This window comes from Pipistrellus hanaki, assembly GCF_964339955.1.
Source record: "Pipistrellus hanaki genome assembly, chromosome: 3".
NCBI lineage: Eukaryota > Metazoa > Chordata > Mammalia > Chiroptera > Vespertilionidae > Pipistrellus > Pipistrellus hanaki.
In genome coordinates, this window is record NC_140505.1 from 78,831,469 (window position 1) to 78,857,018 (window position 25,550).

Sequence of the window (25,550 nt, forward strand, 5' to 3'; positions counted from 1 at the left end):
TAAAAATTGTTAATATATTTTTATTAATCCTTTACAGAGAGGAAGGGAGAGGGATAGAGAGTTAGAAACATTGATGAGAGAGAAGCATTGATCAGCTGCCTCCTGCACACCCCCTATTGGGGATGTGCCCACACCAAGGTACATGCCCTTGACTGGAATCAAACCTGGTACCCTTTAGTCCCCAGGCTGACGCTCTATCCAGTGAGCCAAACCGGCTAGGGCTAAAGTACTAAAATTTTTAACCTTGAGATTTAAAAACTAAGGAGATTTTAGAATTTGAGTATTCATAATTTAATTTTAAGAGGAATTTTGTGAAAACTTAAGGTATTTTTAAATAGGATATATATATACATATATATATATTATAGGGTATATATATATATATATTATAGGGTATATTTTGAAATTTAGAATCAACATCTGCAATTATAAAGAATATAAAAAATAATGACACTAAAGGTAATAAATAGAACAGCTTAACCCTGGCCAGTGTTGCTCAGTTGTGCATCAACTTTGTAAATAAAAAGTAGCTCAGTTAGTTAGAGTGTCATCCCATACACTGAAAAATTGTGGGTTTGGCCCTGTTTGGCTCAGTGGATAGAGTGTCAGCCTGTGGACTGAAAGGTCCCAGGTTCGATTCTGGTCAAGGGTATATACCTTGATTGTGGGCACATCCCCAGTGGGGGGTGTGAAAGGGCAGCTGATTGATGTTTCTCTCTCATCAATGTTTCTAACTCTATCCCTCTCCCTTCCTCTTTGTAAAAAGAAAATCAATGATACTGATTTTATATATATATATATATATATATATATATATATATATATATATATATATATGTTTAAAAACTAGAGGCCTGGTGCACAACATTCATGCACAGTGGGGGGGGGCGGGGAGTGGTGGTGTCCCTCAACCCAGCCTGCACCCTCTCCAATCTGAGACCCCTCGAGGGATGTCCAATTGCCCTCTCACAATCCAGGACTGCTGGCTCCCAACTGCTCGCCTGCCTGCCTTCCTGATTGCCCCTAACTGCTTCTGCCCTGCCTGATCACCTCCCTAACCACTCCCATGCCAGCCTGATTGATATCTAACTGCTCCCCTGCAACCTGTTTGCCCCAACTTCCCTCCTCTGCCAGCCTGGTCACCCCTAACTGCCCTCCCTTGCAGGCCTGATGCCTCCTTACTGCCCTCCTCTGCTTTCCTGATCACCCCCAATTGCCCTCCCTCCCAGGCCTGGTCCCTCCCAACTTCCTTCCCCTGCTGGCATCTTGTGTCCACATGGGGGCAGGATCTTTGACCATATGTGTTGGAATGATGGCCAATCTGCATATTACTTTTTTATTAGATAGATCACATGTGTCAAACACAAGGCCCGCGGGCCAAATCCAGCCCGCCAGGCCTTGCAATGTGGCCCGCACCGCGCTGTCATCACTGCACTCCACTGTCAGTTTATGACATTGTCAGTTTATGACTGTTCAGTAAACCATTCGGCCCGCGATTTAGGCTGGATTTTAGATTTTGGCCCCTTCTCTGATTGAGTTCGACACCCCTAAGATAGATAGAGGCCTGGTGCATGGGTGGGGGCCGGCTGGTTTGCCCTGAAGGGTGTCCCAGATCAGGGTGGGGATTCCCTTGAGATTTCTATTTTGATTTATGTATTTTCTATCATTGAAACTTTGTAGCCTGGAGTGGAGGCCTAGGCTGGCCAGGGCAGGTGGAAAGCTTGGCTTTCTCTATTGCCGGGGGCAACCCTAGCCTGCTCTCTCCAGCTCCATGGCTATCGCCATTCTTGTTTGGATTTGTTTATCTTCTATAATTAAAACTTTGTAGCCTTGAGTGGAGGCCTAGGCCTGCAAGGGCAGGCAGAAAGCTTAGCTTCTTCCATTGCCTGGGGAACCAAGCCTCCCTCCTGCTCTCTATGGCCGCAGCCATCTTGGTTGGGGTAAATTTGCATACTTGGCTGGTGGGTGTGGCTGGTGGGCATGGTTGATTGGTATAGCAGAGGTATGATCAATTTGCATATCACTCTTTTATTAGATAAGATTATAGGTTTGATGCCTAGTCAGGGAACATACATAGGCAGTAGACTCGATCCCTAGTTGGGGCATGTATGGAATGGCAACCAATCAATGTTTCTCACACCAGTGTTTCTCTCTCTCTTTCTCTCCCCCCTCCTTTTTCCCTTTCTCTCTCTTCCCCTCCTTTCTTTCTCCCTTTCTCTTTCTTTCCCTCCCCTCTTCTCTAAAATCAATAAGGATTTCCATGGTGAGATTAAAATAAATAAATAAATCTGCTTATACCTTTCATGTGCAAACCTAATGTAATTATTTTGTTTAGAAAGTCTCCTCCCACCCACCACCTATCACACACAATAAGCATTATTGGTCAGGATGTATAATACCTCTTCAATGAAAAACTAAAAAGCTAAAGGCTAATGAATTTTTTCATTATTATACACATATAATTACAGAGTAAAATATCTTAAAATTATCGATCTCTTTGTAAGGTTCAGGAATGAGGAATTAGGTAGAAAGCTGAGTGAGATAATTGGGGACAGGATTAGGTACCATTTGTAGGAGTCTTTGGAATTAGGAGAGACAATGTACTCAACTTTGAATATGTGCTGGATTTGTGAGAATGATAGTTAGAGCCTGTTTTAGAGTATTCTGTTCTAACTCCTTAGCTCCAAAGATTTTTGGGCTCTCTGTCTCCTACTATTTGTTACCAATCAAAATTCTTGGGTTCTTCTGATGACCAATGTCCCAATTTCAGACATAATAAAATTAGTTATTAGCCCTATTTTTATTTTAATACTACTCTCTGAAGAACTGAAATATATCTAAGAATATGAGCTTAAAGTAAAAAGTAATTATCTTTATTTTTTAATTTTTAAAAAATATTTTCTCATTAATTTCAGAGAGGGATGAGAGAGAATCAAGCTTGCTACCCTTCAGTCCACAGGCCAATGCTCTATCCACTGAGCCAAACCCGCTAGGGCAAGGTAAATATCTTTAAGCAATTGTTTACAATCCTTAAGAAAAACAAGAAAATAAAGCTTGGATTACTGCTTAATCTATATATCATACATTGAATAGATATTTCCTAATATACAAATTTTTATTTAAATGCATATAAATGGTATAAGCAGATTTATTTATTTGTATATACATGTTTCCTAATCTAGTTCACTTAGACTTTTAAGATTTTAAATATATTATAAGGTAATTCACATCTTTAACACATAGAAGGGTCATCAAAGAAGACTAGAGATTAGTCTGCTGATTATTCCTTCAATTGGTAGTTTTGTAAAATTTAGAGGGTGTTTTTTTTTCCATTTAAAATATTTTTATTGATTTTTATAGAGAGAGAGGATGATAGGAGAGAGAGAAACATTAATATGAGAGTGAAACATTGACTGACTGCCTCCTGCATGCCCCTACCAGGGATCAGGCCCACAACCTGGGTCTGTGCACTGACAGGGAATCAAACTGGTAACCTTTCCATGCAAGGACCATGCCCAACCAACTGAGCCACACTGTCCAAGGCTAGAATTTTATTTCCTATTTTGAAAACAATATATATTTTATTTATTTATTTTTTACAGAGAGGAAGGGAGAGGGATAGAGAATTAGAAACATCGATGAGAGAAAAACATCAATCAGCTGCCTCCTACACACCCCCTACTGGGAATGTGTCCATAACCAAGGTACATGCTCTTGACTGGAATCAAACCTGGGACCCTTGAGTCCGCAGTCCGACGCTTTATCCACTGAGCCAAACCAGTTAGCTATTTCCTATTTTTAAAGAAATGGAGATTATCCCAAATCACTAAAAGGTATTAAGAGCCTAATAGCTTGCTGAGTCTAAAATTATACTGAAAGAGTTCTGAAATAACTAAAGAAATTCAGAATTTATAATAGGGGTGTAGATACTTAGAATCAAGGTTAATTTTCATAAATCACTTTCAAATTGGGAGATGTTATATTTACTATGATCCTAAGCCACAAAATAAAGACATGGTATTCAAGATTTATAATAAGAGTGAGTATTTATGAGTGTATATAGTTTATATTTGATACCTGCTTTAAAAACACCATTTTTAAGATGTATACAAAGAAATCACAAAAAGTGACCTTATAATAGACAACAAAGAAATCAATAAATTATCAAAGGAGACACAGTACAAGCTTCATCCTCTGGTCACAAGATGATAAAATCCCTTAAAATCTCTTTAAGAGATAAGTAAAGGTTCTTTTTTTAAAAAACCCTCATAATACTTGAAAATGAAACAAACAAACAAACAAACAAACAAAACCACCTTGGTAAGCCTTAGGCAGTTTGGCTCAGTGGATAGAGCGTAGGCCTGGGAACTGAAGGATCTTGGGTTTGATTCTGATCAAGGGCACCTGCCTGGTTGCAGTCTTGATCCCTATTAGGGAGTGTGCAGGAGGCAGCCAATCAGTGATTCTTTCTCATCAATGATGTTTCTCTATCTCTCACTCGCCCTTTCGCTCTGAAATCAATAAAAAAAATATATCTTTTTTAAAGAACCTTGGTCAGAGGAATATTAGCATGAGAGATCCACTCTGCCTCTCCCCTTGAAACTTTAACAAGTTGACCAACTATAACTCAACTAAGGACTCCCTGTCAATATAGAAGCAGGCCTGAGAGACCCATGCATTGAAGCGTCTAAAGATGGGCAACTGGGAATAAACAGGGAGGCAAGAAGGGAGGAGAACTCAAATGGCCACGTACACAGCCCTGCAGCCAGGAGCTGGCAATCAGTTCGGCAGGAGGGGAGGAAACCAGTGGTAGCAGGTCTTCCATGGGCTGGGAGAAAGAGTTTCAGTGGGCCCTCCATCAGGGTGAGCAGTGTGAGCAGCAGCCAAGCCTGCAGAGCCACCCGGATAAGAACAAAGCATAGGGGTTCTGCCGTGGTTGTCACTATTGGGTGGTGATGTTTCAGACAAAGAAATAGAGCCACAGAGCACTGCCACCCCTTGGACTCACAAAACTCTCCTCTACCACTGATACACTGGTGGGTGTCAGGTCGAAGAGAATATTACCTGCAAACTGAGAGCTACTGCAGTAGAATTGTAATTGCAATTGTTTCCCTCTCTGATCCCTAGATGGGGGGAGTGGGGGGCACTCTTCAGGGTTGCTATTACAGTGAGGGTAAAACAAACCCCACCCCAAAGCAGCGGAGCTGTACTGTCTGACAGAAGCTGAGGAGAGCAACTCTGGGAGGTCACAGAGGTAAAAATCTTATGATTCAGCACCACCTACTGGAAAAATAACGGAAAGACCTCTTTAGAGAAAGCTGCTAGATAAAGGTCAATAATACAATATAGTATATTAGTATGCTTAGACAAGTGGTTCCTAAAGTGGGGCGCACACCTCATAGGGGGGCAATTTGATTTTTAAGAGGGGAAATTTTAGAATCAGTTATTAAGAGTGAATTTTTTGCATTTCTTATGGCTCTGTGGGCTTCATATACATTATATAAATACATATTGTGACATATTTATACATTTCAGCTATTATGTTTTGAAACTTTATTTGCAATTTTTTATATCACTTCATATTATTATTTTTTCAACAACTTCTTAGTGATTTCTCCCTCAGTACTTCAACTGTCCTTTCGTTCTTTTATTTTTCTCTTTCATGATGTCATTTCTTTAGAAGCTTGTTTAGACCAAGTTAATGGCCTTTAAGGCTTCCTATACATGAACAGGAGTTCACTTTGTGGATAATAAGAACTATGTCATGGGGTGGGAGGCATCAGGATTTTAGAGATGGTTAGGTGGGGCATGGCCAAAAAAAGGTTGAGAATACTAGTCTAGACAAAGGAGACCAGCAAATACCATGAATAACCAAGGTAATAAGGAAGCTCAGAAAGAAAATGAAAAATCTCCAGAAAGAAAGCTGGAACACATGGAAATATGTGATAAAATGACAGAGAATTCAAGGTTGTCATTCTGAGAATGCTTAAAAAGATGTGAGAAAATACAGAAAGATAGTTCAATGCACTCAGAAAACAAATTAATGAAAAAAATGAATACTTTACCAAAGACTGAAGCTTTTAAAAAGAATCAATCAGCCCTGGCTGGTTTGGCTCAGTGGTTAGAGTGTTGGCCTGTGTACTGAAGGGTTGTGGATTTGATTCCTGTTCAAGGGCACATACCCCAGTTGCAGGTTCCCCAGTCCAGGGCTAGTGCAGGAGGCAACACATCGGGTCTCTCACATGTCAATGTTTTTTTTTTTTCTTCTCTCTCTCCCCCTCCTCTTTACCTTCCACTTTCTCTAGAAGTCAATGGAAAAAAATATCCTCGAATAAGGATTAAAATAAATAAATAAGTAAACAAACAATCAAACATACCAATTAGAAATCTTTAAAATGAAGCATGCAATTAAGATTAGGAGCAAACTATTAAGCATAGGAAGGAGCGAGGACCAGATAGCAGAAAGGATTAGTGACATCGAAGATAGGAATCTAGAAATGACACAAAAAGAAGGAAAAAGACCGGAGCATAAAAAAGAGAGAAAGAACTCTATGAGTACTATTGGACTACATTAGGAAAAGCAATATAAGAATTATAGCCATACCAGAAGAAGAAGAGAGGGGAAAAGAAATGGAGAGTATTACAACAAATAGTGGATGAGAACTTCCCAAATCTATGGAAAGAACTAGATCCTCGAGCCCTGCCAGAGTAGCTCAGTGGTTGAGCATTGACCTATTAACCAGGAGGTCATGGTTTGATTCCTGGTCAGAGCACATGCTCCGGTTGGGAGCTCAATCCTCAGTGTGGGGCGTGCAGGAGGCAATCGATCAATGATTCTCTCTCATCATTGTTTTTTCTATTCTCTCTCTCCCTCTCCCTTCCTCTCTGAAATCAATAAACATACACACACATACACTAGATACTTGAATCCAAGAAGCAAATAAAATAACTAGTTACCTCAATCCAAAGAGACCATGGTGCACTGGATTAAACAGTCAAAAATTAATGACAAAGAAAAAATTCTCAAAGTAGCCAGGGAAAAGGAGGTGACTTACAAAACCTATAGAATATCATCCAACCTCTCAAGAGAAACTCTACAAGTCATAAGAGAGTGGAACCAAATATTCAAATGATTGAAAGCAAAAAAGTATGAGCCAAGAAAAATAACTGTGTGTGGAGTGGGGGGGGAGGGAGAGGGGAGGGGGAGGGCAAGGAGGGGGTGTATGTGTGAGGGAATTTATCACCAGGAAACCTATTGCAGGAAATAATCAAGGGAATTATTCTACTGGAAACAAAGAACATAAGGTCAAAACACTATGAGTAAGATCACCAAAAACTTACAGCATACACAGGGATAATTTGGGACAACAAAAACATAAAAGGTGAGGGGTTAACGGTCTGAACTGGCAAAGGTGAATTGAGATCAGATGCACTCAAAAGAAAAAAAATTATATGTATACAACTTTACTTTTCATAAACCTAATAGTAACCATGCAAAGCTCCCAAAATTAAGACACCTGGCTTAAAAAAAAAAAGAGGAAGAGGAAAGAAGTATGGAAAACAACAGACAGAAAAAAAAGGAAAAGAACCAATGGACACACAGAGCTACCAGAAAACCAAAGATAAAATGACTATAGGAAATCCTCATACATCAATAACTACCCTAAATATAAATGGTCTGAATTCACCAATAAAGAAGCACAGAGTAGCAGAGTGGATCAAAAAACAAAACCCAACAATATGCTGCCTTCAAGAGACACTTCTAAGCTACAAAGACACAGGTAGGTTCAAAGTAAAAAAGTGGAAAGTGATTCTCCAAACAAATAACATCCACAGAAAAGCCAGGATAGCCACTCTTATATCTGACGAAATAGATTTCAAGATAACAAAGAAAACAAGAGAAAAAGATGGACATTTTATAATGTCAAAGGGAACAATATATCAAGAAAACATAACACCTGTTAATATATATGCACCCAACCAGGAAGCACTGAAATATGTAAAAACAAATTGATGGGGAAATCAGGAGCTTTGCAGAACAAAAAAGGCTAAGGGAGTTTATCACAACCAAGCCAGCAATGCAAGAAATGCTAACGGGACTGCTGTAAAATGAAGAAATAGAAAGGGAGGAAGGAACACAGGCACAAAAAATAAAAATGGCTACAAACAAATACCTATCTATATATATAAAAGCCCAGTGACCCAAAGAACTGAACAACTGCACTGTGGCAGCCACCAGCCTGATCCAGGGCCCTATCAACCTCTGCCACCCTCTCCCCACACCATCCTAGTCTTCAATCATCCCCCAACACCCTGATCGGGGGCAGGGCCAGCTGGCCAACTGCCTGCAGCCCCTCCCCCTGGCCAGTCCTGCCCGATGGGGGTGGGGGTGGCTGGACCCTACCCATGCATGAATTTGTGCACCAGGCCTCTAGTTAATAACATTAAATGTAAATGGATTAAATGCTCCAATTAAATGACATCAAATGACTGAATTCATAAGAAAACAAGAGACACACCTCAGAACAAGGGATTTACACAGAGTAAAAGTAAAGAGATGGAAAAATGGAAATTTTTCAGACAAATGGAAATGAAAAAGAAGCTGGGATAGCAATACTTATAGCTGACAAAATAGACCTCAAAGTGAAGACCATAACAAGAGACAAGGAAGGCTACTTCATAATTTTAAAGGGATTGATACAACAAGAGGATATAACTCTGGTAAACATATATGCACCAAATGCAGGAGCACCCAAATACATTTTAAAAAAAACTTCTGAAAGATATCAGAGGAGAGATTGACAACAATACAATCATAGTAGGAGACTTTAATACCCCATTAACATCACTGGATAAATCCTCTAGACAAAAAAATGAGCAAAGAAACAGCAATCCTAAATGACTCACTAGATCAGATGAACTTAATTGCCATGTTCAGAATATTCCAACCCAAAGCTACAGAATATACATTCTTCTCAAGTGCACATGGGACATTTTCAAAGATAGACCACATATTGGGACACAGGCAAAGTTTCTCCAAATTCAAGAAGATAGAAATAGCATCAAGCATCTTCTCAGATCACAATGGCATGAAATTAGAAAGCAACTACAATAAAAACAATCACAAAAATTCAAATACTTGGAGGCTGAATAAATAGTATACTATTAAACAATGATTGGGTTACCAAAGAGATCAAAGAAGAAATAAAAAGCATCCTGAAAATAAATGACAATGAAAACACAATAATCCAAAATCTATGGGACACAATGAAAGCAGTCTTGAGAGAGAAGTACATAGCTCTACAGGCTTATCTAAAATAAAAAAAATAAATAAAAATAAATAAAAAAATCACATAAGAGAAACAGGTAATAAGCCATCTAACTCTTCAATTTGAAGAATTAGAAGGAGAGCAACAAGAAAAGCCAAGAGTGTGCAGAAGGAAGTAAATAATATAAATCAGAATGGAAATAAATGACATAAAGACAAAAAAAAAATACAAAAGATCAATGAAACCAAAAGCTGGTTTTTTGAAAGTATAAATAAGATAGATGAACCTCTAGCCATACTCACCAAGAAGCAAGAGAGAGGACTTAAATAAACAAAATCATAAATGAAAGAGGCAAAATAACAACAGACCCAACAGAAATACAATGAATCATTAAAAAAAAAAATACTATGACCAACTCTATTCCAACAAATTGGTCAACCTAGAAGAAATGGATATATTCCTAGAAAAATACAACCTCTCAAAACTCAACCAGGAAGAATCAATAATTCTGAATAGGCCAATAACTATAGAAGAAATTGAAGCAGTAATCAAAAACTTCTAACAAACAAAATCACTGGAACAGATGGCTTCACAGGGAAGTTTTATCAAACATTCAAAGAAGAAATAAAACTTATCTTCCTCAGACTATCCCAAAAAATTTGAAAGGAGCACTTCCAGCTCTTTCTACATAGCCAGTATTACCCTATTCCCTAAACCAGATAACAATACAAAAAAGAGAATTATAGGCCAATATCTCTCATAAACATAGATGCCAAAGTTCTCAACAAAATTCTAGCAAATTGAATCCAGCATTACATTAGAAAGATCATACACCATGACCAAGTAGGGTTTATTTCAGGGATGAAAGGATGGTACAATGGCCACAAATCAATAAACGTGATATACCACATAAACAAATTGAGAAATAAAAACCATGTAATTGTCTCCATTGATGCATAAAAAGCATTTGATAAAATCCAACACCCTTTCTTGATAAAAACTCTCAGCATGGTGGGAATAGAAGGATCATACCTCAACATAATAAAAGCCATATATAACAAAACTACAGCTAACATCATACTCAATGGGCAAAAATAAATCATTTCCCCTTAAGAACAAAAACAAGACAGGGATGCCCATTCTCACCATCCCTATTCAACATAGTACTGGAGATACTAGACATGGCGATCAGACAAGAAGAAATAAAAGTCATCCAAATTGGAAAAGAAGACGTAAAATTGTCATTATTTGCAGATGACATGATACTGTACACAGAAAACACTAAAGACTCCATCAAAAAACCACTAGACTTAATAAATGAATTCAGCAATGTAGCAGGGTATAAAATTAATACCCAGAAGTCAATGGCTTTTTTATACACCAGTAACAAACTCACAGAAAGAGAAACTAAAAAAAAAAAAAAATTCCAATTATCATCACATCAAAAAAATTAAGATACCTAGGCATAAATTTAATCAACGAGGTAAAGAATTTGTACTCAGAAAATTATAGTACATTGAAAAGAGATAGAAGAAGACATAAACAAATGAAAGAATATAGTATGTTCATGGGTTGGTAGAATTAACATAATTAAAATCTCCATCAAAATGATAAGCTTTTGTACAGCAAAAGAAATGATCAACAAAACCAGAAAGCCCACTGCATGGGAGAACATATTTGCCAATGTTATCACTGATAAGAGTTTAATCTCTAACATTTACAGGGAACTCATACAATTTAACAAAAGGAAGGTAAACAACCCAATCAAAAGATGGGCAACGGACCTAAATAGATACTTTTCAAAAGAACACATAAAGAAGGCCAAGAGACATATGAAAACATACTCAAAGTCACTAATCATATGAGAGATGCAAATCAAAACAACAATGTGGTACCATCTATTTAGGGGGGCAGTTGGACATCCTTCTCACAATCCAGGACTGCTGGCTCCCAACTGCTCACCTGCCTGCCTTCCTGATTGCCCCCTAAACGCTTTTACCTGCCAGCCTGATCACCCCTAACCACTCCCATGCCAGCCTGATTGATGCCTAACTGCTCCCCTGCCAGCTTGTTTGCCCATAACTGCCCTCCCCTTCAGGCCTGGTCACCCCTAACTGCCCTCCCCTACAGGCCTGGACCACCCCAACTGCTCTCCCTTGCAGGCCTGGGTCCCTCCCAACTGCCCTTTCCTGCAGGCCTTGTTGCCCCCAACTTCCCTCCTCTGCCAGTCTGGTCACCCCTAACTGCACTCCCTTACATGCCTGGTACCTCCCAACTGCCCTCCCCTGCTGGCCATCTTGTGGTGGCCATCATGTGTCCACATGGGGGCAGGATTTTTGACCACATGGGAGCGGCTATCTTGATCTTCTGTGTTGGAGTGATGGTCAATCTGCATATTACTCTTTTATTAGATAGGATAGAGGCTTAGTGCATGGGTGGGGGCCGGCTGGTTTACATTGAAGGGTGTCCTGGAACAGGATGAGGGATTCCCTTGGGGCATGGAGTGGCCTGGGCAAGGGGCCTGTGGTGGTTTGCAGGCTGGCCATGCCCCCCCAGGCAACCAAAGTGGAGGTCCTGGTATCTGGGATATACTTATCTTCTACAATTGAAACTTTGTAGCCTGGAGCAAAACCAAGTCTTCTGCTAGCTCGTGGCGGCAGCCATTTCTGTTGTGGTTTATTCACCTTCTATAATTGAAACAGGTTTGGCTCAGTGTTTAGAGCACATGTGTCAAACACAAGGCCCGAGGGCCAAATCCAGCCGGCCAGGCCTTGCAATGTGGCCCGCACCGCGCTGTCATCACTGCACTCCGCTGTCAGTTTATGACATTGTCAGTTTATGATTGTTCAGTAAACCATTCGGCCCGCAATTTAGGCTGGATTTTAGATTTTGGCCCCTTCTCTGATTGAGTTCGACACCCATAGTTTAGAGCGTCGGCCTGCGGACTGAGGAGTCCCGGGTTCGATTCCAGTCATGGGCATGTACATTGGTTGTGGGCACATCCCCAGTGGTGGGTGTGCAGGAGGCAGCTGGTTGATGTTTCTTATCGATGTTTCTAGCTTTCTATCCCTCTCTGTAAAAAATCAATAAAATATATATTTAAAAAAAAAAGGAAAGGAAAGAAAAAGAAAGGAAAGGAAAGGAAAGAAAGAAAGAAAAGGAAAGAAAGGAAAGGAAAGAAAAGAAGAAAGAAAGGAAGAAAGAAAGAAAGAAAGAAAGAAAGAAAGAAAGAAAGAAAGAAAGAAAGAAAGAAATTTTGTAGCCTGGAGTGGAGGCCTAGGCTGGCCAGGGCAGGTGGAAAGCTGGGCTTCCTCTGTTGCTGGGGGCAACCCTAGCCTGCTCTCTCCAGCTCCATGGCTGCCACCATTTTCCTTGGGATTTATCTTCTATCATTGAAACTTTGTATTCTTGATTGGAGGCCTGGGCCCGCCAGGGTGTGTGGAAAGATTGGATTCCTCCATTGCCAGGGAAACCCAAGCCTTCCTCCTACTCTCTGTGGTGGAAGCCATCTTTGTTGGGGTTAATTTGCATACTCACTCTGATTAGCTGGTGGGCGTGGTTTGTGGGTGTAGGTTTCCAGTTGTTCAGATGGAAAAGAATACAATCCTATATAATAAAGAGGTAATATGTAAATTGACAGTCACTCCAGCAAACAAGATGGCTGCTGCCATGTAGTCAAAGATGGCCACCCCCATGTAGACAGAAGATGGCTGCCACAAGATGGCCAGCAGGGAGGGCAGTTAGGGGTGACCAGGCCGGCAAAGGAGGGCAGTTGGGAAGGATCAGGCCTGAAAGGGAGGGCAGTAGGGGGCAATTAGGCATGCAGGGGAGAGCAGTTGGGGGGACCAGGCCTACAGGGGAGAGCAGTTGGAGGGGGACCAGGCCTGCAGGGGAGGGAAGTTATGGGGAACCAGGCTGGCAAGGGAGGGCAGTTCAGGGGGACCAGGCTGGCAAGGTAGGGCATTTGGGAAGGACAAGGCCTGAAGGGTAGGGCTGTTGGGTAGAGACCAGACCTACAGGTGAGGGCTGTTAGGGTTTAATAGGCCTGCAAGGGATGGCAGTTAGGGACAACCTGGATTACAGGAGAGGGCAGTTGGGGGCAACGTAGCGGGTATTTTAGTGTTAACTATAGTCTACGTGTCTGTCAAGAGCATTTACAATCTTGATTGAATTATTATATTAGGTTACCTTAGAAATTGTGTATCATCTGCAAATTCATTTCAACTCTCAGCCTTCAATAAAGACACTGACCAACACAGCTTCTGAAAAAAGTAAAAGATTCAAAATTAATTTTGAAAATCTTTACAGCAAATTCATATTTTTTGTTATCCAGTATATGTTAGAATTATAAAATTAAATTTCTATCATAATCTTATACAAAAAAATCAAATTAAAAGAGGATTATCCCTCTACCCCAACAACTTCCAGTGGTTGATCTTTTACAAAGTAGTAAACTGAATGCAAATATTTTATCAGAAATGTGAAGGTATGGCCTGTGTGAGGGAAACTCTAGCACCTCTCAAATCTACATAGCCCTCATCTTCTGCGGGAGAAAACACAATTATTTAAACTAGTGTGAAGAGAATATGCAAAGCTTAGAAGAGCTTTGTAGTGTCACACAGAGAGCTTTGCAGGCTGTTTTGCTTTTAAAGCATCATGAAAACCCATGCCCACTGGTTTTTGTTTCCTTTTCTGCTTTGTCATACTTTTAGTTCATATTTTTTAATAATTTCAGTCAAGAATAAGACATTTGTAAAATTTTTATCTCCAAAATTAACATAAAGACTTGTGTGTGTCAGTGTATGTTTACAATTTACCATCAGAAACAAAAGGAAACATACACTGCTCTCCTTTAGTATATTGCTCTTGCACGAAGAATGACAAACCACTAACTGAGGTTCTGCATCTTTTATTTTCTGAGCAGCAACAACAGGTTTAAATAGGACATTTAATTTTTGATGCTCTTTCTTCTCCTAACTGCACTGGCTTTGGAATGATAAGCTTTGGCTTTGGAATCACATAGATTTAAATCTCAATTGCTCTAAACCTCATAGGAAAATATCACGAGTCTTTTTTTGAACTGACTTTTTTATACTGCTTGATGACCTAGTTTTTTTAATTTAACAATATATTAACTACTTTTCATATCAACATACGAGGCTCTCTGTAATCTTTTTCAAGCTGCATAGTAATTTATTTTAAATTTAACTTAAAAAATTTCTAACCACCTTTTGAAAAAAAAATTTTAAATTCTTTTTTTTTTTAAATATATTTTATTGATTTTTCACAGAGAGGAAGGGAGAGAGATAGAGAGCTAGAAGCATCGATGAGAGAGAAACATCGACCAGCTGCCTCTTGCACACCCCCTGCCGGGGATGTGCCCACAACCAACGTACATGCCCCTGACCAGAATCGAACCTGGGACCTTTTAGTCCGCAGACCGATGCTCTACCACTGAGCCAAAACGGTTTCGGCTAAAAAAAAATTTAATTTAACTTATTGTTGAAAGTATTACAGATGTCCCCATTTCCCCTCTTCTACCTCCTCTCACCCCACCCCAGGCCTTTACCTATCTATTGTCTGTGTCCATAGGCAATGCATGTATACATATAAATTATTTGATTAATCTCTTCTCACCCTCCTTCCACCTTTAAATTGATTTTGAGAGAGAGAGAGAGAGAAAGAGCGAGAGAGACATCAATTTGTTATTCAATTTATGTATGTACTCATTGGTTTATTCTTGTATGTGCCATAACTGGGGATTAAACTTGCAATCTTGGCATATTGAGACAACACTTTAACCAAGTGAACTACACTGCCAGGGCCAATATTATGAGTCTTAATGGGTAGCAGCAAGAGCCTAATGATATAGCAACAAGAGCTATCCTACTAAATAAAAGAGAAATATGCAAATGAATCATCACTCCACCACAACCCATGCCCACCAGCCACATCCACCAGCCAATCAAAGCGAGTATGCAAATAAACCCAACCAAAATGGCTACAGTCACAGAGAGCAGGAGGGAAGCTTGGGTTTCCCAGGCAATGGAAGAAGCCAAGCTTTCCACCTTCCCTTGCTGGCTTAGGCCTCTACTCAAGGCTACAAAGTTTCAATTATAGAAGGTAAACAAATCGGAACAGAAATGGCGGCAGCCACGGAGCAAGCAGGAGGCTTGTCTATGCTCCAGGCTACAAAGTGTCAATTGTAGAAGGTAAATAAATTCCAGATACCAGGGCCTCCACTTGCAAACCACCACAGGCCCCTCGCCCAGGCCACCCCACACCCCAAAGGAAACCCCACTCTGATCCGTGACACCCTTCAGGGAAAATCAGCTCCCCCCACACATGCACCAGGCCTCTACCCTATCTAATAAAAGAGTGATATACAGATTGACCATCACTCTAACACACAATATGATTGCCCCCATGTGGACACAAGATGGTCACCACAAGATGGCCAGCAGGGGAGGGCAGTTGGGAGGGACCAGGCCTGTAAGGGAGAGCAGTTGGAGGTGATCAACCCGCAGGGGAGAGCAGTTAGGGGTGACCAGGCTGGCAAAGGAGAGAAGTTCGGGGCAAACAGGCTGGCAAGGGAGCAGTTAGACATCAATCAGGCTGGCATGGGAGTGGTTAGGGGTGATCAGGCTGGCAGGTAGAAGCAGTTAGGGACAAACAGTAAGGTACACAGGCGAGCAGTTGGGAGCCAGCAGTCCTGGATTATGAAGAGGTATGTCCCAGATTGCAGAGGTTGTAGGCTGGGCTGAGGGACATGCCACCCCTCCCCACCCCCCATATTAGTTTCATGCACCGGGCCTCTAGTCTATATATATAAAAACCGAGTGACCGGCCGACTGGCCAATGGCCCAATAGGTATGACGCGCACTGACCACTAGGGGGCAGACACGCAATGCAGGTGCTGCCAAGGGACAGCAATTTTGTATAGTGCCCTCTCACACTCCGGAGCCCTCGGGGGATGTCGGAGAGCCAGTTTCGGCCGATCCCCTCAGGCCTGGCTGAGGGACCTCACCAGCCAGAGGAACCCTGCTCACTCTGCAGACACTCTTCAAGCCCTGGTGCCGCCCCAGGTGTGGCTGGCTTGAAAGGGACACCATCTACCTGGAGATAGTCCCGGGAGGTTGACTCCAGGGCATATCTGGCCCTCTTCGCCCAGTGCCGCCCTAAGGCCACCTTCTAATTAATTTCTTTTCAATGTGCACTAATCCGTGCACTGGGCCTCAATATCACTATAAATCAGGAACAGCACTATTCCTGCCACATAACATGTACTCTATTATGTAAGCTGTCCTATTATGTATTTTTGTACTTCAAAATCTACTCAATCCGCCAAAGGGCTTTCCAGACTAAATTTAAGTTATAAGAAAGTTAATATAGAAGTTGATATATCAAATAAAAATTTGATAAACTTATAAGACTTTATTCAATAATTACCAACTTTTTGCAACACTTTTTACCAAAAATATACATAAAGTATGTTAAAAATAGCAATACAACAATATTACTGAATATATTCCATTAAGAAGGCATGGCCCAAAATCATTAGAAATTGTTCCTTTTCTTATGAGCTATGTCACCCAAAATGATGTAGTTCTATAAATGTGTTTCAGTTCCTTTTTAGATTCTTCTTCTACCTTTTAATTTTATTTTTGAATATATAAATATACATGATTTCAAGATCAAAATTATATAAACAAATTATATTTAGAGCAATCTCTCTTCCATTTTTGGCACCTTTCCCGTTACCTCCTTCTACATATAGATTACTCTATATACTATTCTGTGCCTTTGTTTTTTTTTCTATTTCATAATATATTCTGGGGGTCATTCTATATTGGTACATGGAAACTTTCCATATCTCTTTATGACTTCTGGAAAAAAGGGTGACTTGAAAGGGACACCATCTCCCTGGAGATAGTCCCATTGTTGCATGTACTTTAATCAGTTCTCCATTAATGGGCATTTTGGTTATTTCTAATCTTTTGCTAATACAAATAATGCTGTTGTAACTAACCTTATACAAATGACCATTTATATTTTATGCCAGTGTATTTTTAGAACAAATTCCTTGAAGTTAAATGCTGGGTTGAAGGATAAATGCATACAAAATATTGCTGGATATTGCCAAATTCCCTCCTGGACTTTTATATCCTTACCAACAATGCCTCAAAGTGTCTGTTTCCTCATAATCTATAGAGGCTATTATATACTTTTGGTTTTGGTGAGAAAGATTTTAGTGTAACTATAATTTTTAGCATAGATTTCACTTGCATGACTTTTTTTTCACTTGTAAGACTTATTTTTATTTTTTTAATTTAAATTATGAAAGTATTTTTAAATAAATCTTTATTGTTCATATTATTACAAGTGTTCCTCATTTTTTCCCCTCCATTGCTCCCCTCCCCCAGGTTCCCACCCCACCCTCTGCCCTTTCCCCACCGCACATTGTCTTCCTCCATAGGTGCACAGTTTATGTTCAGTCTCTTCCTGCACCCCCCACTCCCCTTCTCCCCAAGAATCATCAGTCACTCCCCTTTCACACCTCTGATTCTATTATATTCACCAGTTAATATTGTTCATCAGATTTTTTAATTCCCTTGGTTTTTAGATTCACTTATTGATAGTTATGTATTTGTTGTTCAGAATTTTTATCTTTATTTTTTTCCTCTTCCTAAAGAACACCCTTCAGCAATTCATATAATTCTGGTTTGGCGGTGATGAACTCCTTTAGCTATTTTTTTTTTTTTTTTATTAGTGAAGCTCTTTATCTGGGCTTCAATTCTGAGTGATAGCTTTGCTTGGTAGAGTATTTTTGGCTGTAGGTTCTTGCTATTCATCAGCTTGAATATTTCTTGCCATTCCCGTCTGGCCTGCATGGTTTCTGTTGAGAAATCAGATGACAATCGTATGGGTGCTCCTTTATAGGTAACTACCTGCTTTGCTCTTGATGCTTTTAATATTCTTTGTCTTTTGCTCCTGGAATTTTAATTATGATGTGTCTTGGTGTGGTCTTCTTTGGATTCCTTTTGTTTGGGGTTCTGTGTGCTTCCTGGACTTGTAAGTCTAATACTTTCACCAGGTGGGGGAAGTTTTCTGTCACTATTTCTTCCAATATGTTTTCAGTATCTTGCTCTCTCTCTTCTTCTGGGACCCCCATAATTCTGATGTTGGTTCACTTGAAGTTGTCCCAGAGGTTTCTTACATTATCTTCAACTTTCTGGATTCTGTCATCTTGCTTCTGCAGAGTGTCTTCTGGCTCTTTATGTCCCAAATCTTTGACTTGATTCTTGTGATCTTCCATTCTGTTTTTAGGATTCTGTATATTTTTTATTTCAGACAATGTATACTTTATTTCTACTTGATTCCTTTTTATTTCTAGTTGATCCCTCGGCCTTGTCTAGGAAATTCTTGAAAAATCTATAAACGTGATTTTGAACTCTATATCCAGTCGCTTGTCGTCCTCCATTTCTTTAATTTATGATCTGTTTACTTGTCTTGGCATTTTCACAGCTTCCCTGAGTTGGTGGGGTGGCTTTGTGTGCTAAGGTTTCCTATATGGTTCAGTGGGTCAGCCTCCCAGTTATCTGAGGTGGACACGCTTGGTGCACCCTTTTGTGGACTGTGTGTACAGCCTTATTGTAGTTAAGTCTTCATTGTTGTTGGTATCACTGGGAGGAACTGACCTCCAGGCCAATTGGCTGTGAGGATCAGCTATGTCTATCCTGGGATACAGCCTTATTCAACTAGACTTGGAAAATTACAAAAGCCTCTGTGCTCAGCTTGGATGGGGCGGAGTTTCAGGGTGGAGCCTACAGCCTTGGATTTCTGTCAGCCCCACTCTATGAGGTTCCTGAGTCTCAGTGTTCCTCAGTGTCCTTCAGTACTCGCTGCAAGCACCTCTGAGAGAAAGGTGCCCTCGAGTTTTGCCCGCTACCAGACAGTCTAGTCTTTCCCCCAATGAGCCCGGAACTGGGGTTCAGTGCAGTTGGAAGTGGGGTTGGAAGTGGGGTTTAGTGCAGTCTGGAGCTTTTGTCTCCTTCCTGCTAGGGCAATCCAGCAGCACAGTCAACAGTCCATCTTCTGTGCGCAACGTGCATGCCTCCAGAACTCTGCCTTTCGCTGCTCCCCTGAGTTTCCGCCTTACAGCTCAGATTCCCTCTGTATGAGCCTGGGTCCCCAGGGTTTGGCCTAAAACTGGAGTTCAGTGCAGTTGGAACTAGGGTTCAGCAGTCTGGAGCTTTTATCTCCTTCCGGCTAGGGAACACCAGCCAGGCACTCAGCCGCCTCCTCCTCTCCAGCTCAGTCCTCTCCCCACGCATGCAACATGTCTCCATACCTTAGGCTTTTACAGCTCCTCTGATTTTCCTTCTGGTTTTCTCTTTCCTTCTAGTTGTAGAATTTCCAGTCAGTCAACTTTCCTGTAGTTCTGGATAATGTCCACTTTGTATTTTAGTTGTATGTTTTGAAATTGTTGTGCAAGGCTGCAGTTAGGCGTTTACCTATGCCACCATCTTGGTTTCTCCTTGTATGACTTTTAAATCTTTGTATGACTAAAGTTCAACATCTTTTATATGTGTCATCTGCATTTCTTTTTCCATGAACTCTGTTTTCATCTCTTTAGCCCACTTTCCTATAGGGTTGATAGTATTTTGCCTTGATTTTTAGGTTATTTCCATTGAGACTACCTCTTTGTTGTATAAGTTTAAATATTTCCACTTTGTGAAGGCATTTTCATCATGGAACTTTTGTTAATATAGTGGCATTTAGCATGGTTATTTTTTTTCTGGGATTGAATCAGTTATAAAATCCTTGGCTTAGAATTTTCATAGACTTCAAATTGGTTCCATAACTGTTTTGTTTGTATGTTGCTGTTGAGAAGTTAGTTGCTAAGCTCTTTTTTATGATTGGAAACCCAGAGGAATTTTTCATTATCTTCAAAGTCCAATAGTTTTACCAGGACATGACTCAGAGTTGACCATTCTGGACCAACTTTTCCAATACACAACAAGCTTTCTCAATATGTAGATGTAAGTCTTCTATTATTTCCAGAATGTTTTCATGGATTGAAGTTTAAAGGTTAGTGCTACTATTGTTTTTCTTCTTAGGAACTTTAATTTTACATACTGTTTTTATCAATCACTTTCTGTCTCTTTTTACCTTTCTTCATTTAATTTTCATTCTTCTGGTTGTCTTTATGTCTTTCCTCAATGCCCTTTATATTCAATCAAATTTCTTCTTCTTTAGTACCTTGAATGTTAGCCTCATTTTAAATGATTTTTAAAAAATTTATTGTTAGCATTATGTCCCCTATGTCCCCCCACTTTGTCCTCCACCCCACCCCAGGCCTACTTGACACTATTGTCTGTGTCCATGGGCTCTTTATATATGCATATGTTCTTTAAAATTCCCACTCCCTTCACCACCTTCCTGCCTATAATCGGACATTCAGTTCCATACATCCATGTCTCTGGACCTATTTTGTCCATTAGACTCTATATATAAGTGAGATCATATTTTAATCTTTTCCTGACTGGCTTATTTTACTTAGAATGATAATCTCCAGGTCCCTCCGTGCTATCTCAAAGATAATAGAGCCTTCTTTTTACTGCTCAATAGTATTGTTCTGTAGTTTTCTTTAACTCTGTAGTTGGATGTTTTTGGGGAGACTTCATCAACTGAAATATTTTTACTCTCATTTTATGTTTCCTACTTATATTAACTTTACATGGATATTGTCCACCATTTTCTGTTCATTTTGAGTGTTTTAATTTTCCTAAACTAGGTTAACAGTAGTACATAAATAGGAGGGAGGGATTTGGAAGAATTAGTGGACTTTTTAGTTCAATAGCCCTTGTGTTGGTATATAAAAGTACAATGTTTTAAATCAATGACTCCTTTTGGGTGTGGAGGTAGAGAAAGGATGATCTATCTTCCGTTTCTCCAATTCCTACTACCTCTTCTTTCTCTTTACCACCAAGCCTCTAGGTAAATGATGCCTCTTCCAAGTCATCTTTTCCCAGAAGCAGTACCTTTCTGAGACTGCCTCTTTGGTCCCATGCACTTTCAGGTTCCTTTTGTTTAACAGCCCTCAAACTTCTTGGTATTTCCCATTTTAGAAGGAGTTTTCTTTTTCTTGAATTAATCTGCATTCTATTGACCCTAGCTACTGCTTACCATTCCTGTTCTGAAACTGAACAATTTCAACATCACTTGCCACTTCAGCATAGGTTCCACAGCTTGCTCTGCTACATTTCAGTTTATTTCCCTCCATACCCATAATTTGATATTGTTAAGCAAGGGTGGTGGTGGTTTATTCTGCTTCATTTATAGATCTGTATGGTATTTCAAAGGCGTATGGCTTTAGACAGTTGTCATCATCCTACAGAAACCGGATTTTAAATTTATTTTCTAGTTTTATTGCACATAGTCAGATTTTTGTTTAATATTTTAGTTATAGGAACTGAGGTTTTTGTTGTGGTCTGGTATAAAATTGACTTTTATAACTGTCCCCTGTGTACTTGAAAAGATGTATTCTCTATTTGTGGATCTTTAATATAAATACTAGAGGCCCAGTGCACAAAATTCATGCACGGGGAGATGGGGTGTTCCTTAGCCCAGCCTACACTCTCTCCAATCTGGGACCCCTCCAAGGATGTCCGAGTGCCCTCCCCTGCCAGCCTGGTTGCCCTTAACTGTCCTCCCTTCAGGGCTGGTCCTCCCCAACTGCCCTCTCCTGAAGGCCTGGGTCCCCCCAATTGTCCTCCCCTGCAACTGCCCTCCCCCAAACTGCCCTCCTCTGCTGGCCAGGTCACCCCTAACTGTCCTTCCCTGCTGCCCTGATCATCCACAACTGCCCTCCCCTGCCGGCAATCTATGGTGGCCATCTTGTTTGTTGGAGTGATGGTCAATTTCCATATTACCTCTTTATTTTATAGGATGTGAGAACTACCTTATTGTTTGTGTACTATGACTAATTTTTTTGTCCACTTAACTGGACTTAAAATTTTGAGAGAGGTGTTAAAAATTACACCTCTTGTAATTTTTATTTTATGAGAGCTATTGATATGTCATTTGGTAAATAGACATTTCAAAAAAAATACTCATGGGAGGACAAAATAACGGAATAGATGGACGTGTCCCAAGCCTTTTTGCAGAGCAGATAGAATGAGCTGCTGAATCAAATAGCATCCACCCAGAATTGGTGAAGGAGACACAGCTGGTGAGACAATTCACAGCTGGGAAGGGCAGAGGACACATGGAGAAAGGTAAAATCAAGGACCTGGGCTGGAGAGAACTGCCAGACCTTTGAACCCAGAGGGTCAGGGGGAAACAGCACAGCACCGAGTCTTGTACCTTGGGACAGGCACAGCGGGGAGATCTGCAGGACAGCTGGTGGCAGGGGATTCTAGATCTGAGCCCACAGTCATGAAAGACTGAGGCCAGAGGAGGCAGCCTTAGGGCTGCCCAGACCATGCAGTGCAGTCAGCAGAGGGGTTCACAGAGGTGCAGCTCTTTCCCCTATTTGTGGCCTTTGTTTTTCTTTGCTGAACCTAGTTTTTAGGACCTTTCAGATACAGACACTCACCCATGGCTGAGGTGCAGGAGGAGGTGTGGACTTGTGGAGTCTGGGGAGAGGAGAGGGTCCAGGATAAGTGGCAGTGAGTCTGGTGCTGAGTCACACCTGATGCATGGGACCTGGGTAGTCATTTTATCCTGAAGAGATAGCCCCACTCCTTACGGTCTCCAGGCAACCAATACAGATACACTCAGAATATACACTGAATGGTAAAAAGGATTTTTAAAAATCTGAATAGTCCCTGAGAGTCCACAAAGACTGGCCTAAAGAGAGACCTTCAGTCCCAGCAACTGGAAACTGAGAAACCGCAGACAGTATAGAAGACTGAGATCTTAAGCCAGCCAAAGGAACGACACTTCACTTTTTCATTTTTATTTTTATTTTATAATTATTTTATCTTTTTTATTTTCATTTTTTCGTTTATTTTCTCTTTTTACATTATTTTCCCCTCATCCTAATTTTTATTTGTTATTTTTATCCCATTTTTAATCAAATTTTTTTAAATTTATTATTAGTTGTAGTATTTTCTTCACTTTTGCTTTTTTCTTACCCACTTATCCCCTTGCTACTTCCTCTATACTGAACTGAGGTCCTTCCCATATTCATCCAATTCTTAACCTTAGTTTCTGTATATAGGATTCTGCCCCCACCTTCTTTACTGGGTATTTGCTGTTTGTTCTGGTCTACCTGTTTTGGTTTACCTTTTTGTTCTCTGGTATTTTCTCCGCACATTTTCCCCCCCTTTTTCTTCCTTTTCTTTTCTTTCATTCCATTTTTTCTCTCTTCAAAATAGTTTCTGCTCTCCTTTCTCTTCCCTAATTCTCTTTTCTCTGGTGGTCACTATATTGAGATTACCGATGTCGTGAGTACATTCATGTTTTGTTCCCTTTGTGCAATGTCTTGTTGAGGTGAACTTTATCCTGTATAACCAATGTAATAGAGAGTGAGCCACATAACCAGATACTCAGGACACTCCATCCATGAACTGGACAATAATACTCCAGACCCAACTACAGAGGAAGGAAGAAGATGGCAGTGAGGGAGAGAGCATGAGTAAGGGAGCAAAGAACGAGTGTGTGGTCATTTGGGTTGTGTGTGTGTGTGTGTGTGTGTGTGTGTGTGTGTATGCGTCACAGTTAGATGCTGCAGGACCTTTGGGGGCAGACTGACCAGGCTCGCCTAACTAGGCAGCCTCTGCTACTATTGCAAACAGTCCCAGAGAGGTCAGCTCTTCCTCAGAGGCCTCGCCTTTTTGAAGGGGAGAGCTGCTGTGACTGGGAGCCCCAGCCTCACCTCAACCCAGGGTGCTCTCAGATAAAACCTGGGACTCTACAGCCACTTCTGCCAGGAACGTGCCACATTAGCTCTGTCCCCACAGACACCAAGACTCCAACCACCCAGGGTGCAGGCTCCTGTGAGTTCCGAAGCATTCTCCCCTCTGAATGGCCCAATAATTTAGCCCAGAGCACTGTGCCCACACGAGCAGCATTCCCACGAGCAGCCTGCCCCAGGCCAAAGAGCAGCATACTAATGCAGCCCACGCTGGCCCAAGGAGCAGCAAGCCCCACCTGAGGAACAGCAGCCACACGAGCAGCCCACACATGAGTGAGGAGTGGCAGCCCTGCAGAGCCTTCCCCCATGCGAGGAGCAACAGCTGAACACAGCCCGCACCCTGCACCCATCCGAAGAGCATGAGCCATGACAGCAGCCCACCCCCATCTGAGGAGCAGCAGTCAAGAGAGCAGCCTACCCCTGTCTGAGGATCAGCAACTGTGCGAGCAGCCTGCCCCTGTCCAAGAAACAGCACCTCCGTGAGCAGCCTGCCCCCATTCGAGGAGCAGCAGCCACCCAAGCAGCCCACCCTGGTCCAAGAAGCAGCAGCTGTATGAGCAAACTACCCACGTCCGAGGAGCAGCAGCTCTGTGCAGCCCAGCCAGGTCTGAGGAGCAGCAGTCACATGCACCTTGCACCTGTCTGACAAGCAGTAGCGGGGTGAGCAACCCGACCCTATCTGAAGTGCAGCAACTACACATGCAACTCAATCCCATCTGAGGAGCAGCAGCCACACAAGCAGCCTAACCCCCATCTAAGGAGCAGCAGCCATGCAATCAGCCCACCCAATCCAAGGAACAGCAGCTGTGTGAGCAGCCCACCCCCATACGAGGAGCAGCCCTGCAAGCAACCTGCCCCTGTCCAAGGAGCAGCAACCACATGAGCAGTCCGCCCCAATCGGAGGAGCAGGAGCCTCATGAGCAGCTCACCCACGTCCGAGGAGCAGCAGCTGTGTGAACAGCCTCCCCCCACCAGCCAGAGGAACCATCAATGCAGTGAACAGCACCCACCAGAGGAACTGCTGACAACTGAGGAGCAGCAGCTGCCACGACACCCTGAGGAGCAACTGCTGCCTGAGGAACCACTGCCACCCAAGAAGCAGCCCCTGCACAATTCGAAATCTAGATCCTTTAGTGAGAACAAAAATGGGTAGACAAAGAAACTCCCAAAGGAAAGAAAAGGAGGAATTGCCAGAAGAGAAGCTAAGTGAAATAGAGGCATTCAATAAGTCAGAAAAATAATTCAGAATAAGCGTCATACAGTTCATAAACCAGAGGGATAAAAAAGTCAACAACTTTTTAAATAAATGAATCAAGAAGAAATGAAGAGTGATATAGCTGCAATAAAAAAAAAAAAAC

At 41.3% G+C, this 25,550-nt stretch overlaps 1 protein-coding gene across 14 annotated transcripts in view; it reads right to left on the minus strand.

The window, feature by feature from the left end:
• Window positions 1-25,550, minus strand: part of CAB39L (calcium binding protein 39 like) — a 129,631-nt gene that overhangs the window by 88,923 nt on the left and 15,158 nt on the right. For 9 of the 14 annotated variants that reach the window (XM_084879460.1, XM_084879458.1, XM_084879467.1 and 6 more), the window contains exon 2: window positions 13,458-13,531. The gene's annotated coding sequence lies outside the window, so the exon portion shown is untranslated. Of the gene's footprint in view, window positions 1-12,806; window positions 12,876-13,457; window positions 13,532-14,838; window positions 14,856-25,550 lie in introns of those variants that run through there. The other 5 variants (XM_084879461.1, XM_084879468.1, XM_084879463.1 and 2 more) reach the window with 2 other exon arrangements.